Source organism: Rousettus aegyptiacus, unplaced genomic scaffold (assembly GCF_014176215.1).
Source record: "Rousettus aegyptiacus isolate mRouAeg1 unplaced genomic scaffold, mRouAeg1.p scaffold_m13_p_8, whole genome shotgun sequence".
Lineage (NCBI taxonomy): Eukaryota > Metazoa > Chordata > Mammalia > Chiroptera > Pteropodidae > Rousettus > Rousettus aegyptiacus.
The window spans coordinates 7,031,985-7,037,984 of NW_023416311.1; positions in this window are offsets into that span (position 1 = coordinate 7,031,985).

Here is a 6,000-nt window from a genome sequence, read left to right on the forward strand (position 1 = left end):
ACATCACATCCAAGCTGTGTTCTCCAGTCCAGTTTTGCCAGAGAAACCCACACTCTGAGACCTGACAGGCCTTAGTAAAAAATGTGATATTTCATGTTTCCACCTAATTCCTTGTATATGCTCCTGATTATTAGTATTCAGAATCCTTATCCTACAATATGTCTCGAAATAGAGTCTTCCTGGGATCTGGGGGCTTCTTAAAGCCAAAGTTAAATATGGCATGTCTTCCTGAAGCATTCCCTTTACTCAAAGATTTGGGAAGTATGTTTTCACATTTTCAGAGGCGTGCCCAAGCACAATGATCTAAATATCACTTTTCCAGGTTCACCGGCCTCACAGAATTTTTCACATTTGAAATTATGAAGCATGTAACTTTTGCGTGCAGGGAGGCAATTGGATAATTAGGTGCTTCCGGTTACGAGGGTATAATCTGGAGATGTATTCAGGAGGAGCGAAGATGATGATGATGGCACCGGGTCTCCACAAGGCCGATGCTAATCCGGGGGAGCTGAGGAGCTCCAGCAAGGATTTCTCCGAGGGATTCTGAGGATCCCGGCGCACCTAGACTTTTAATGAGGCTTTCTACTACGTGCTCCCGTTTTTCCGCCATGTAATTATACAGAAAACGCACAGCTCTTCCGCTAGCCAGGTTCCTGCCACAAATTCGCTTAATGTTTCATCTCCTCAACTTAGCATCCATTTCACACGATAGTGAGTAACTGATAACACGAATACGCCCAAACTTATTTTTTGTGTGGATTTGATGGATTTAGTGTCATTCTTCAAGTACCATTTTGCAAAGAGTTGCTTACAAATTATATTGTCAACTTGGAATTTGCCTTAGGGTTTAAGAACCAGAAGCTTGATGACTAAGCATGAAACCAGTGAAAACAAGCACGGTGATGAGAGAAATTTAATATAGCCTGGAATCATCTCTTTCCACAAAAGACTGACAGCAAAAGCAAAAATAGCCCTCCCCATTAACACTCCCAAACTGGTGATAGGTTACAAGTATAAACTTAGACAATGTCGATTGTAACCAAATATACCTACTTAAAATGAGGGTTTAAGATAAACACCCACAATGCCCAGATTTTGGTCTCTAAATACATTCCCTGATAAAAGGAGCCTAGGCTTTTTGCAGACACAGCTGACCTGAGGCCTGGAGCATTCAGTGTGTATGAGATGAGCCCAGAATATTTTACGCTGGAAAGAAAAGCCGCTATATGAATTTAATGGGGTCAAAACAAGAGGATACAGGGACTAGCCCAGCCTGAAGGGGCTCCTGCTAAAATGAGACCCTTCATGCACACGAAAGGCTGTCATCATGCCAGTTATTTATCTATTGCCTCTCGGCTCTAAGTCCACCCTTTTCTACTCTGTATGGGATGCTAATTGGGACTCTGCACATCAAATCTCACAAATGTCATAGACTTGCTCACCAGCCGGCTTCCGGTTAGGTTCTGCTAATAGAAGACACTGAGGAAGAAGGGTAAGAGAGAGAGAGAGAGAGAGAGAGAGAGAGAGAGAGAGAGAGAGAGAGAGAGACTGTGTGTGTGTGTGTGTGTGTGTGTGTGTGTGTGTGTGTGTTTCTTCTCCTGCCGGTCTCATTCCAGCAGCATCCCAGCTCCAACATCCAGCTTCTTTCAATGCCGGCACGGAACCCTTCCTCTCCAGGATGCTCTCCAGGATGAAAGCAGACCTCCAAGCCACAGATGAATGAAAAAACGTCCGCGAATGGTTTGGCCATTTTATTTCACTTTGCTTTCTCTAATGATAATGGTATTGCCTTATAGGCCATTAATTATATTCTGGGCCATATAATTATAAACGTAGATTATATTTATAATCACTCTTGATTATAAAATAACTAAAAAATTTTTCCACAATAGTTTTTACATTTTTTTTCTTTTTTTAAAATCAAACATGATAGCCCATGGGAAAGAAATGTTTGCCTTTGGGCACATATGCCTTCATTTCATAATTACACACCTTGAAGACATCAGCAAAGACTGCATTATTCATAATGACACTCTGTCCTAAGCAGCCCTTCCCTTGGTTTTCTTGTTGCTCAGTGAGGTGATTAAAAAAAAAAAAAAAGACATTATCTTTGGTGGTTTTAATCCTAGCTTTTTAATAAAAATAGGAGACAACTTGAAAGCTTATTCAATTACATGGCTAGCTACTGAAGAAAGGTGTCGGTATAGAGTTTTTTAAACTTAGGACTAAGTTGTTATGTTTCTTCTCAGAGATTAAAAAGACATTATGATAAAGTAAAACCTAGAAGAGGTGAATTAATTCCTTGCTCTGTGTCATGGAGAGAGGGATGGAGTCGTTTTGCTGAGCCGTTTCTTTCCAAGTCGGAACTTCAGCACCAGCTGTAAAGTTATACTGGGGACATCTGTGAGAGGTCCCTGCAATAGAAATCATAGCAGGAGCTGGAGGATGAGGGTTCGTCGGGTAGAGTGCGAGGTGCCTGTGACTCTTAGTTCATTCATATGTGATACAAATTAGAGCCTTCGTAGTTTTAAAAGTCATCAGCTACTTTCTTCACTGCAAAAGCCCTATGATGAGTATTTCCTGGGACAGTCCTCTGATGAGGACCTTTCCACGTGGTGTGTGAACCGAGCAATGTGACTAGAGGGTAGGTACATCTGTCAGAATTGCCACCGGAACCACACTGCCCTGTTTCACTTCTCTGGAAGCTTCTGTGGGCTTCTTGTCTCACCAGCCAGTGAATAAATGAGCCCTTTTCTGCCCACACTTTCTCAATTGCTTTATCGAGGTAGAAAGGTGAAAGAGTCTGGGTACCAACCATTTCTCCTTCCTCAGCCTTCTTCAAATCGGCTAATCAAATAAGACAGCATAGTCTTTGAGATTCGTAAAACTGATCATGAAAATTTTCAATGTCTTTGCATTGCACTTTAAACAAAATCCAGGTCTCTGACCACGGCTTGGGGGTCTTGAAGATCTGATTCCAAATGCCTCTCGTCTCATTCTCCACATTCCAGCCACGCTGGCTTCCTCTCTATTCCTCGACGAGACAAGCTTTTCCTGACCCGGATTCTTGGCAATTTCTCTTCGCTCTGGTTGGAAACGTCTTCCCCAGCTCTTGGTAGGCTGGCTCCTTCTCATCCACCAAGTTCCTTAAAAAATCCGTGGCCTCAGGAAACATTCCCTGACTACCCCCCTCGCTGTGTTCTATCACAGCATGGTGAACTCCCCTAGAACTCTGTCCACTGCCTGTAATTACGTCTTTAGGAAATCACTTAATTAACATCCATCTTTCCCAGCTCTGTGGTAAGCTCCCTGAGAGGAGGAACCACAACTCCCCAGCCTAAGGGCTGGCCAGCTTTTTCTGCAAAAGACCACATACTAAATATTCTGAGCTTTGCGGACTATACAGTCTGTGTCACAACTACTCAGCTCTCCTGTCGTAGCGTGAAAATCGTCACAGATGATTCATTACTTAATGAGTATGGCTGCGTTCAAATAAAACTTATTTACAAGATCATATGATGGGCTCGATTTGACCCCTTGGCCATCATTTTCAAACGCGGACTGTAGCCCACGGTTACATACTCGGCATCTTGCACAACTCCGATCACATAGCGAGTGAGCCAAGCGGTCGTTAGATGAATGAAGCAATGAATAAATGACCTGCATGGTCAGTTTCGGCTGAAGTCTGGAGGAGCTGGGGCTTCGGAGTTGGAGTTTTTCTCCATACTGGACTTGAAGTCTTTCCTCTGGTCAATTTCATTTCTTTCTCTTCTTCAGCATTTCCCAGCCTGACTCTCACTGACCTGGTGACAAGTGGCCCTCCCTCCTTTGAGCCTCACTAAATCTAATCTTGGAACTCTTCTTTTGCTGATCGGTAATATCTAGACTTATCTTTCACTAACTTGCACCAAACGTGAACATTTTACTCCTATCATTTCTACTCCGATGTACTCGGCAGTCAGCGGCATGACATGTTTGCAGTAAAAAGAAAGAACACAAGGAAGGACTATGACTTCTGTATGCGAAGACTGACACATCATTTCTGAATGGCGATTTGCCGATACCTGTTAAAACTGTAACTATGCCTTCCCCTGGAACCCAACCACTCCTGGGACTTTCCCCATCACTCCCTTTGCCTGTACCGTGGTTCTAGAATCTGACATAGTGTCAAGAGAGACAGAGTGTCTCTTCTATGCTTGGCCAAGTATCCACGCCGAGTGCCAGTGACAACCACACTGTCTCGCCTTTAGTTAGCTTCATCCTATGCTGCCTCCAAGCCAGGCTTAAAGACCTCATACAGAACTCTCATAGGAATGGTTGTAGTGTCTTGTCATGGGCGGCTTCTGTCATGGCCTCCGAGGGTTCCCATCTCCTAGATCCCACCTCCCGGTATTCATGCCCCTTTGTAATCCCATTCCCTTGAGTGTGGACTGGACCTTGGATTTAGTGACTTGCTGTGACCAGCAGAATATGGCGAACATGATTAGGACATCGCTTCTAAGATGCACTTGCAAAAGACTGTGATTTCTCTCTTGCCAGCATGCACTCTCTGGCTCTTCCCATGAACTCAAAAAAAAAAAAAAAAAAAAAAAAGCCAGCTGCCATGTTGTGAGCTGCCCTGTGGAAAGGCCCATCTGGCAAGGACGTGAGGGTGGGTTCTGGCCAACAGCCAGTGAAGAATTGAAGCCCTCGGTCCAGCAGCATACAAGGAACTCGGTCCTCCAAAAACCACAGGAGCATCCTTGGAAATGGACCCTCCCCCTGCTTAGGCCCTGAGAGGACCACAGCCCTGACCGACACCTTGACAGCAGCCTTGTTGGAGACCCACAGTCAGAGGATCCTGCTAAGATTCCTGACCTATACAAACTGTGATTCATTAAACGTTTTGCTGATTTAAGAACAAATCTTTCCCAAGCTGTTTACTTGTCTTCTGCTTTTGCGCCAATGCAATAAACCCGCCTTCATTCATCTATTCTTTCACTTGTTCAAACTGATGTTTACTGAACTCAAAAGTACAAAGCACAGTAACCACTGCATCTCACTGCATCTGTGTATCTGTGCTCTGATGTTCTTTCTTCTCTCTGACCTGAGCCCTACTCCTACATTTGCATATGAGGCTAAACGTTTGCTCTTGTAAGCCACCATGTCTGGGGCTATTTGTTACGTGGCATTACATAGCTAACGAATCCTCTCTACTGAGATGCCAGCCAGGCATTCTTGCCCAGGGTCTTGATGTCACCCAGCTGCACCGCAGGAAAACAGAGCTCGCTTTCCTTCCCGCTGACATCCGAGGCATTCTCTAGTCTGGGGGAGGGGGGAGCCCCATCCTCTCCTTGCATGGCTAAGACACTTTCTGTACACCTCTGAATCGCCCTCTCCCTGCCTTGAACTCCTCCACGACACCTCTAAATTCTCTAAGGGTTAGACTTTTTAAAAACCAAAGCCAGAAAGACTTGCGGGTGACTTCTCTTTTGTGTCCAGTCACAGTCATCCCATGAGGTGGTGGAAAACAGGGCTCGTTACCTACCTTAATTGGGCAGGGGCAGCTTAATGTGCTCCATGTCATCCAAATTTGGTGACACTTTTTGCCTTAGATTTCTATTGCTGTTGTAACACTGCTTTCCAAGTAAGTAAACAATCCACCCAGAGTTGTCCTAGCATTTGAGCGTCGGCATTTCATAAAATGTTCTTTTTGACAAATACTTATTATTTCTGATGGGAGGAGAGGTAGAATACTAGATTTGCAAGGTTCTCTTCAAAAAAGTTTCTGTGATCAATTTAAAAGATATCGTGTCCTACAGGTTTCTCTTAGAGATTCACCAAACATAGAAGCAGATTGAAGTCTTCCAATAAAGAAACCAGCTTGTTTATTTAGCCTAAAATGTCTAAAATTCATGGAATCTCCTTTTCTCTTTAGAAATTAAAAAGCGTCTGGGTTCCCGAGCCTTCCACGTTGCTTCACCACTCCGTGACTTTTCCTGTGGTGCTCGCTCAGCCTAA